Genomic DNA, 10977 nt, shown 5'->3' on the forward strand with positions numbered 1-10977 from the left:
TTCCTTTGGATGGGACAATAAACATTGAAGAGAAAAATATATAATTACAAGTCTCAAATATAACATATAATTTTCAGGCCAGGAGAAATTTTGTTTTAATTAATGACAAGAAAATAAGAAATAGAAAACATGGTAAATAAAAATCATCAAAAACAATTATAGAAATGTCTTAGCATAACTAAAATTACAGTAAATAAAAACAGGCTAAACATACTTTCTAGAAACTGAAGTGTTCTCAGTTTGAATTTTTAAAAATATATACAAATCAAGTGATAAAAAGACATAGAAGAAACCTAAATGAATATTACTAAGGGAAAGAAGTCAATCCGAAAAGATTACATACTGTGATATTCCAACTCTATAACATTCTGGAAAAGGCAAAACTATAGAGACAGTAAAAGATCAGTGATTCCATGGGTTGGATTAGGGAGAGGGATGATAGGTAGAGCACAGAGGATTTTTAGGGCAGTGAAAATTCTCTGTATGACATTATAATGGTAGATACATGTCTTATATATTTGTCCAAATTTATACAATGTACAACACCAAGAGTGAACTCTACGGTAAATGATGGATTTGGAGTGATTATGTGTCAATGTAGATTCATCCTTGTGAAAAATGTACTCTTTTGTTGAGTGATAATGATGGGGAAGGATATGGATGTGTGGGAGCAGGGGATATATGAAAAATCTCTGTACATTCCTTTCAATTTTGCTGTGAACTAAAACTGCTCTTAAAATACACACACACACACACATACACATTAAACTGTCCAGAAGTGACACATTTTTAAAAGGATGAGGATATAGAAATATTGGGAGTAAAGCAAGGTTTAAAAGAATATATACCTTTAAACGAAAAGGATAGGAACCCAACATGAACCAAAAGAAAACTGTATATTAATTTTAACATCACCTAAAATATAATTTTAGATAAAAGCAAGATCATTTCTTTATTTTACTAATATGTTTTTAATACCAGGCACTGTTCTAAAGCAGTGGAATTAGAGCAGAGAACAAATCAAAATTGTCCTTTCCCTCATGCAGATTATATTCTAAAAGAATACAATTAAAGAAAATTCACACTATAAAAAAGAAAACATAAGATATCATGTAATAATGAGTATTTCCAAGTAAATCAGGACAAAAGGAATTAAAAAGCAAGGTGGCATTTAAGCGGGACCTGGAAGAAGAGAAATAAATAAACATGAAGCTACCCAAGGAAATAGGATTCCAGACAGGAAATTACAAAGATCCTGAGATGGAAGGGTAACTTGTATATTCAATAATATCAAATAGGCTAGTGTGGCTGGAATGCAGTTGGCAAGTACATACGTACAGGTAAGGTTAGAACATCATATAGGACTTTTTTTTTTTGTCGCTATAAGGATTTGGGTTTTAACTATAAATGCCATAAAAAGATACAGGGGGCTTTAAAGCCAGGTAAAAAACATATTTTGAAAGGTTAGTGTTTCTAATAAAGCAAACGGCTGTGTTAGGAAGCTATTGCAATAATCCATGCAAGAGATGATGGTGGCTTGGACCAGAAGGATAATGGCTGAAGTATAAAGAAGGCATTTGGATTTTGGATATATAATGACAATAAAGCCAAGAGAGGGTTAACTGATGGATAGGTGGTGGACTATGAGAGAATGTTATAAGTCAAAGAAAATTTCAGGATTTTTTAGTGCATTTAGTGAAAGGGTGGAAGACTGGTAGATGAGTAAGGCTTTGTTGGAGTTAACTTTTGGAAATGTAAATTTTAAGATACTCACTGAATATCCAAGAGGACATATTAAGGAGACAGCTGGATATTTAAAAAAAAAAAAAAACCTTGCCTAAAGATACAAATTTGGAAGTCATCAGGACACAGATCATCATCACATCTAGACTGATGGCTTTAAAATCCAAAAGAATAACCATAGATTTAGAAGATGTTCAAATATTGAGCTTTCTAACACACCAATATTCACAACTCAGGAAGATCCTAAGGAGTCAACCAAGGAAACAGAAGTACTGGCTGGTGATGATCAGATTGGTGGCTAATAATAACGATGCAAAGCAACACTCGACCTCATTAATAACAGAAATGTAAATTAAGATAATAATCTGGTATCATTTTTACATCCCTGAGTAGGTAGAAATAGCTTATCAAGTATTATCTTTTGTTGGTGAGTATTCATGAAATCTTGTTTGTGAGAGGACAAATGTCATTTTGGAGTATAAACTATTAGTACTCAGTAATATAGTGCATGCACAAGGCTCTGGATTATGTGCCAGAGAAACACACAGATGCACGAGGAGGAAGTAAATAATGTGAATAATATGTTCTATAAGCATAAAATAAAAAGCAATGAAGCAATCAAAGGGAATGAACTAGATCTATATATAGTAACTAATATTTTAGGAACACCTTTTTGAGAGAATGAAGTTTAGAGTACATCACTGTTATGAAGAATATACACACAAGGAAAAGTTGTATCCATATTTTACAGATATACGTACATACATAAATACATACATGCTGTAGAAAACTAAAAGAACATACATTAGATAAACGAGTGAAAGATGTATAGAAGGCAGGTACGGGGAATAGGCTTGGTGATGAAACATGAAAGGAAATGATAAAACTATATAGAGTGCTCTTGCCTAGACCCATTATGATTCCAAGGCTGGAACCGAATCATCTGAAATCTCTTCATCCCTTTTAGGAATAGAAAGAATAAAATTTTCAGCAGTCAGGCAATACTTACTATAGCTTAAATATAAAATTTCTCATTGAAAAAAATTTTTTAAATGGAAAGTCATTACCTGTAAGTGTCATATTCATTTAACTATGTATTAACTAAAAAATAATACTGTGGTTCCTCAAATAACATCGTTTTCTTCAACATCTTTTTGTGATAGCGTTAGTAAAAAAAAAATTCCAACCAGGGCCACTATCTGAATGGAGTTGGCATGCTCTGCCCACATCTGCATGGGATTTTTCCAGGTACCCCGGTTTCCACCCCCATCCCAAAGATGTGCACATGAGGTGAACAGGGATATTTAATTGTCCCAGTGAGTGAGTGAGTGTGTGAGAGTGTGTGTGTGTGTGGTGTGTGTGTGTGTAGGTACACATACATACATACAAGATGCAAGCCGAAAGTTCGATTTTTACCACATTCAATGCTATTCTATTATTTGGGGGTGGGGAGGAGTAAATTAACTAAAAATTTCATAAAAACTTCCAGATATCTGAAGTTCAAAATATTTTTCTCCAACATTTAACTTCATAAGCAGACGCGTTTCTCCAAAAGTTCTTGTCTGTGTGTCAATAGAACAAAGGTCATAGATGTATCAGCAGAGAGAAAACAAACAAAACAAAGATGAATGACAGAGGGTGCTGAACACAAAGTCTCATATATTGAGATATTCTTGTTTTCAATTTTGAGGAAACATGCCCTAATTAAATTCTAACACATTATTGATAATTTCAATGGAAGGAACAAGTTTTACAGGCTCTGTCTTAGCTCTGGTTCTCCCAATAAAAGCAGATACCAGGGAAAGATTTATGTGTTAGCTATTTCGGGTAACAGGAATGATGGACAGGGGAATAAAACAGAAAAGTAAAGAAAGCAAGCCAATATGTAGTTGTTCACTACTATGGGAAATTGGTTACTCCATCCATCAGTAATAATCTGAGAAGCTTAAGAAATGTGTGTAGGAATCATCTGTCCACTGGAAAAGAAAGAGAAGCCTTTATCCATTTGTTTACTTCCCACCACATCAAGGCTGCTCATGCATGAGTACGAAAGAGGTCTCCATGATGTGATATCAGAGAAGGTCAGGACCAGGAAGTTGGAGGCACTCAGTTCAAGTCCGAGGCTCTGAGATAAACTAGCAAGGTGCTCAGGTTCACATTCATGAAGATGCTGGAAACCTGCAAAGAACTGGTTATTGTAGCAGTAGTTGGAATAAAAAATATGGCCAGAGAATTTAAAATGTTGCACAAAAGGCATCCATATTAATCACCTTCCATAAAGGAAAGAGATGACTTTCCCTTAAGAGATAATTTTTCCAATCTGTCAAGTCACCAGAAGAATACATGCCAGGAACACGTATTATGTTTGGAGAGTTCTATACCTGAGGTGGTGAGGGGTTGGGGGTGAGATACAGTATTCTTAGAATTATTGTCTTGAGAAAGTATACACAGAATGAATTTAGTTCCCTAGTCTTTAACTCAACAAACCAAAACCTCAAGCAACTTTGTTAAACCAACCTTTAGCCTGAGTTTGTCCCACGTTAATTTATTAAATGACGTTGCATTTTCATTGAAATTCTCTTTTATGCTATTAATTTAAATCAAAATATTTGATATTGAATAGTCTATGTCAATTTCATTTCTGAGTCACTCAGCCGTTTGGAGCAAAGTAATAACCAATCCCTACCAAGAGGGAAAATTAAATAAATAAAAACAAAAACAAATAGTAATCCCAAAAGCCTGAGCTTTATAATTAATATAAACAAAAACATGTTTAATCAGCTCTCAAGTGTAAATAAGACTAACAGCATATTCGCAACTCAAAATGCAATTTGTGAACAATTTCACAACAATAAAGGAGGAAAACAAGTTTATCATAGCATGCTTCATATTTCAATGAGAATAAGTTACTATAACTTTAAGAAAGGCAATTCAGAAAATTTAGTTACAATAAGAGAAATGAAGTCAGTTCGGCTTTCCAAGAAAAATTATCACAGTGATCCTATTTATCATATTTTATAATACCTTTTAAAAATATAAAGGAATTTTAATAAAACATTTCTCCTCTTTCCTTCTCAGTTAAAAGACAAAGACCACTTCAATGGAAAGAATGTATATATTCATATTAACTTGAAAGAGTGACTAATTAATATAATAGTAACTATCACTATTACTGGAGCTTGAGTAGCATTTACTGGCATACTTTTGGTGAGAATTCAGCAAATATTACTTACTTCCAACCCTGGAGTAACCTAGAGACTCAAATTCTTTGCTATCTTATTCTGGTAGTCTACTCTGATTAGAAACTCTGCTTAAGATGAATTTACCTCTGATGTATCTCCCTCTTTTTGTGCATTCATTACTTCTTTTTCTTATAGAGGACGAGCCAGAAATACCTTTGCCTAACCATGCCCTGCCTGGTCTGCCTTCTCATGCAGTTCCCAGATACTGGAATTGTCCTTCTCATCTTCAAACCACTAAGAATTTAAAGAGATAATTTGCAACAAATTAAGAGAGCTTTGTGATGGATTAAAACTGACCACAAATTTCTTTAACTCTTCTCTCATTGTGAGATGGGTTTATTTTCCCTCCCCTGAAATCTGGGCTGGCTTGTGACTGCTTTAACCATATGTCAGAGCCAGGCCTACCATTTGAAAGGACTGCCAGTTTCTGCCCTGCATGTGGGAGCCCCAAGCTACCACATGATGTCAAGTTACCACATAAGATGTTCGAATGCCTTGCTGAAAAGACTTCAAGGAGAAGTCCTGAAATTTTGTGGAGAAGAAGAGGGATTCAGCTGTCCCTGTCAAGATGCCAGGTATATGAATGAAGCCATCTTGAACTCCAGATGAGATTAGTTTCCAGTTAAGTATCACCAAGTAGCCCTACTCAATACCAGATGCTGCAGAAGAATTGCCCAGCAGAGATTGCTTAAATTACTGACCCGCAAAGTCATGATACAATAAAAACAGTGACACACTAAGTGTTGGGATAGTTTGACAACTGCCCCAAAACAATAATATAGTCCTTTTCTTCCCATATCTGAGTGATCTGCAGACCAACTACTTCAGCACAACATGGAGGAGGTTGTTCTTGTTAATATTGCTGCTATTTTTTAAAGTATATGACTTGACCCCATTCTTAGGATATTCTTATTCAATGGGTCTAGAGCAGAGCTCAGAAATACATGCATGTTTTATATTCTAACATGAACAGATTTCACTGAAGAAATCTCCAGCAATCTTGACAGGCATCTATGCTCTGCTCGAACATACAAATGATAGGAATATAGCCATCTCACAGAGTAAACCCAGACTTAATTATGGAAATGCTTTTGCTGAGGGTAGAGGAGAGTGATTCATAGGTCAAATGTCTCTGAAAAACTCCATGACAGGAATTCATAAGCCACTAACACTCTGCTAGTAATCGACTCAACTGCATCACATGCTTCTTTAGGTCCAGCTTTGAATTGAGAATCTTGGTTCAAAATCATAAAAAGAAAGAATCCATTTGGCTCAGTATCTTTGAACAAAGTGCTTTATGCCAAACTTTCTCATAGGCACTTAGATCAGCCTAAAATCTGTTGTCCCTAGGTAAAGTGCGCACCCTGGTCCAATCGGTTGTAGCCATGGAACTAGGTCATGTGCTCTAGAATATGACTATTTATAGTAGTGCAGTATGGGGACAACCTCCAAAAAGGAAATATAAAAAAACCATCACTGTGAAGAATATCAAATATATTTCTTTCACATACAAGCCTTTAATACTTGAAAAGATCTATTAATTACCCATATTCCATAATCTACTCATCTTTGGTTGTAATCATCAGGGTCCAATCATAAGACAGAAACTACAGTTATTTTAATAGAATTTAATTAAAAGAATTGTTACTCAGGTATTAGAAAACTGAAAAGGCAAAGGGAACACTAAGGTATTACAGAGGTAGTAACTGCAGCTGCCACCCTAAAGCTGAACAGAGGAAGAGGATAAAATATTAGAACTTAGAAGCTCATGGGAGGAATACTACAGTTAGGACTCAGACCTCTGAGGAAAAGATACTGCTTTGCTGACACTGATATCTCAGGAGCTCAAAATGGGAACTTAAGGGACTAGGATACATACCTCTGACAAGGAGGTGCTCTGAGTTTTACTATATTAGTTCAGCAACAGAACTAATACAAACAAACAAATAAAATCTCAATAGAACTAAAACAATGGCACTATTCATTTGTATAGGCTACTATAGTTCTACCATAGACATGGTGATAACCATGCCACATTGTAAATTTATACTCTTTCAGTAAATTTATACTCTTTCAGTGAATTATATGAATTCCTACTGTACTAGGTATTACATAGTCTTTGCTTATGTAGTTGACTCTTTAAACTCAAGTGCTAGATTACAATTTAGCCACAAAAATGTCCATGCTTAGTCGTGGTCATTCTACTGAGATTATTTTTTTTCATCTCTGTCATCCAAAATACATACTGTCTTTCCCAACTTAATCCTTTCAGAGCAGTTTGATTCTCATTTATTGGGTCCTAACTATCCTACATTTTAATTTCTCTTTATGTGTTTGATTATGAAGAAGAGAGAAGCAAACCAGATGTAAAATGAACCAAATTTTTCAGAAACTTTTTTCCATTAAGTAGACCTATCTCTTCCTTGTTCTTCCTTACTTCTGACCAAAGCTTCAAAATATTTTTGATGTCCTTAACATCTTTTCTCAAGTCCACTACCATTCTGTTAATGCAATTTAGAGGTTTGTGCTCCTCTTTAGCCTTCCTCTTTGACTAGACTTATTATATTAGATATAATAAATATAAATCCACATATCACATATTTATTATTAAGGAGTAATTTCTTTTTCTTAATGTCATTCTAAAAAGGGGACAGGGAGAATTATAACCATGACGATCCAAGCAGGCTAAACTCCTTAAAGCCAGACTTGAAGTTATGATCAATAATAATATGAATGACCTGAGGAATTTTTATTTCATTGATCTGTATACCAAACATGTCTGAGAATGTGTGCAGACTCTAATGCAATTGGTTTGTGCTAAGGCCCTGGAATATGTATTTGCTTGGGGGTGGGGGGTACACTCCCAGATGATACCCCTATGTACCCCAATTAAAAACCAGTCATTTGGGGGGTCAGACTGACCACAATTGCTGTTACCTACACATCTATGAAATCATTGGCATGTGCCCGAGAGATGGCTGCTCAAGGTTAGGACAGACGTTCAGGTATACAACATATGATTCAATGTTTGTATATACTGTGAAATGATCACCACAATACACACCCTCAACCACATGCCAGGGAAGGAAGAGGACCTGTACCTATAGCTAATCCAGAGAACAATGCTTCTGATTTGGGCCATTATGCCAGCCCATCCAGGACTTGCCTTGCAGGAACATCGCAAGCCTGGAGGGCTCTGACCAGTTCCTGGTAAAGACCAGTACAGTCACCACATTCAAACATGCCCACATCCATGCACATGATATAGTTCAGCATAAGCCCCATCATTAGTGTTGTGGTTGAAGTAAAGAAACTGGAGGACCTGCCCAAACTGGTAAAGGGTCTTAAGCAGCTGGCCAAATCAGATCCCATGCTGCTGTGTATCACTGGAGCTGGGGAAGCACATAATCTTTGGGACCAGTGAGCTGCACCTGGAGATCTCGCTGGAAGACCTGAAGGAGGACCATGTGTACATTCCTATCAGGAAATCCAACTCAGTTGTCTCACACCCTGAGACCATCAGCGAGGAGTGGAACATGCTCTCCCCATCCCAGACCCCCAGCAAGTACAGTCAGCTGTACTTGAGGGCTCAGCCCTTCCACAATGGCCTGGCCTAAGGCATCAACAAGGGTGAGGTGTTCCCCTGCCAAGAGCTCCAGCAGCGCTAGCTACCTGGCCATGAGTATAAGTGGGAGGCAGTCGAGGCCTGAAAGATCTAGTATTTGGGGCCTGATGGCATCACCCCTTCATCCTCACTGACATCACCAAGGGCGTGCAGTACCTCAGAGAGATCAAAGGCAGGGTGGTGGCGGGCTTCCACTAGAGGTGCTGTGTGTGGAGAATGTTCACGGCGTGCGCTTCGATGTCTGCAGTTTGACACTGTGCACAGACGCCATCCAGATCACCTCCACGGCCTGCGCTGCCTCTGTGACTACGTGCTGACCACTAGCTCTGCCTCCTGGAGCCCACCCACCTGGTGGAGATGCAGTGTCCAGAACGAGTAGTGGGCGGCATCAATGGTGTCCTGAACAGGAAGGAGGGCCATGCCTTGGAGAAGTCTCAGGTGGCTGACACCGCCATGTTTGCCGTGAAGGCCTACTTGTCCGTCAGTGAGCCCTCTGGCTTCACCGTCTAACCAAAGTCCCACACAAGCGACCAAGCTTCCACCCAGTACGAGCTGGACCACTGGCAGATCCTGCGCGAGACCCTCCTGACAGCAGCAGCTGCCCTGACCAGGAGGTAGCGGAGACGTGCAAGCCCAAAGGCCTGAAGGCAGCCACCCAGCCGGGGACAACTTCCTGGACAGATTGCAGGCAGCTCTCCCCACACCCGTCGCCTCCGCTGGCAGGTGAGACTCAGAGCGGTTGAGTTCCGCCCAATGACTGATCCACCACAGCAACAAGCCCTCACATTACCTCACTCTTGGAGACTGCCCGGACACATTGGTGTTCCACTTGATTGGTTTCTGTGCCATCGCTCAACATAAATATCAAAAGAAATGGCATCGGTGTTTATGTCAGGATTTCAGAAGCAACAGAAATGCCCTCGCAGCAGGGGCTTACTTGACCAGTGGGGAGTAGAGAAGGGAATGGGACACCTAAAACTTTTTTTTTTTTCATTTCTTCAGAGCACAATGCAAATGTTTCAAATAAATTTAGAATAAATACATTGAGGCTCAAAAAATATAGAGTCCTATAGAAACGATGTTCATTTATAACAGGAATTAACTTACAGACACAATATATTTTTCCTCAATTGTTTTTTATTATTTTAATATATTTTTAGCATAGTTGTATTTATAAATACAACTTTTATCCTTCAACTCTTAAGCCTTCTTTTACTTTTACGACGTCACCTTCCTTAAAGCTATTTTTAAAAGTTCTCTAACTTTGTGGTCTTTGACGTTTCAGATACCTTTTGTGAGTTCTGCCACCCATCTTTTAAAACCCTTAAATAAAATTTAATAATCATGGGAGGGAAACAGCTAACTAGAGGTAACTTAAATATGCCAGACTCAACATCTGTTCTTAGCATTACTAGAGACTTACTAGCAAAATGTGTGTCCATGAGCCACAAACATTAAGTCTAGGAAATACTCAAAGAAATCCAAAGAGTGACCTGGACTTTAGGTTTTGGGTTTTTGGCTCATGAATTTTATTTCTATTTGTCGATAACAAATGTAAGAGTGGAATGTTAATAAATTTCAGTTTAGTTTTGTTTTTGTTTTTGTTATTTAATGCATACTAAATGTTTCTTTACTGCTTGCTTTCTGGGAGAAGTTAGACAAAACAGGATAATTAAAGTAGCCATAGGTTGTACTTTAGCATTTACTTATTTCTCTGACTATTACTCTGATTCAGTCTTTTAGTTCTCATCAGAACTTTCTTAGTGAGAATTTAAAATAGTACTTTGGAAAACAGTTTGGCAGTTTCTCAAAATGTTAAACAGAATTACCATATGAATGCAAAATTTTTATAAGAAACAATTCCACTCCTAAGATTCTGCTCAAGAGAAATGACAACATATGTCCACATAAAAACTTGTACATAAATGCTCATAGCATTATTATTTATAATAGTCAAAAAGTGGAAACAATCCAAATATCCATCAACTAATGAATAGATAAACAAAATGTAGTGTATCCATACAATGAAATATTATCTGTCTATAAAAAGGAATGAAGTATTGATGAATGCTGCAAAATAAATGAATCTCGAAAACATCAGAATAAGTAAAAGAAAGTCACAAAAGACAAGGTATTCCATTTATATGAAACTTACACAATAGATAAATCTATATTGAAGATAGCAGATTAGTATTTATGTAGCTATGGCTAGGGATGGGGAGAGAAGATGAGGGTGATGAGGAGTGACTGCTAATGGCTACAGTGTTTTTTCGAGTAACAAAAAAATGTTCTAAAATTAGATTATGCTGATTCTTGCACGATACTATAAATATACTAAAAATCATTGAATTGTATACTTTAAATGGG

At 37.0% G+C, this 10977-nt stretch overlaps 1 pseudogene; it reads left to right on the plus strand.

Annotated features, from left to right (window-relative positions):
* Positions 1–8029: 8029 nt before the first annotated feature.
* On the plus strand, positions 8030–9337 carry LOC120617136 (elongation factor 2-like; annotated as a pseudogene).
* Positions 9338–10977: the final 1640 nt, after the last annotated feature.

This window comes from Pteropus medius, unplaced genomic scaffold (assembly GCF_902729225.1).
Source record: "Pteropus medius unplaced genomic scaffold, Ma_sr-lr_union100, whole genome shotgun sequence".
Lineage (NCBI taxonomy): Eukaryota > Metazoa > Chordata > Mammalia > Chiroptera > Pteropodidae > Pteropus > Pteropus medius.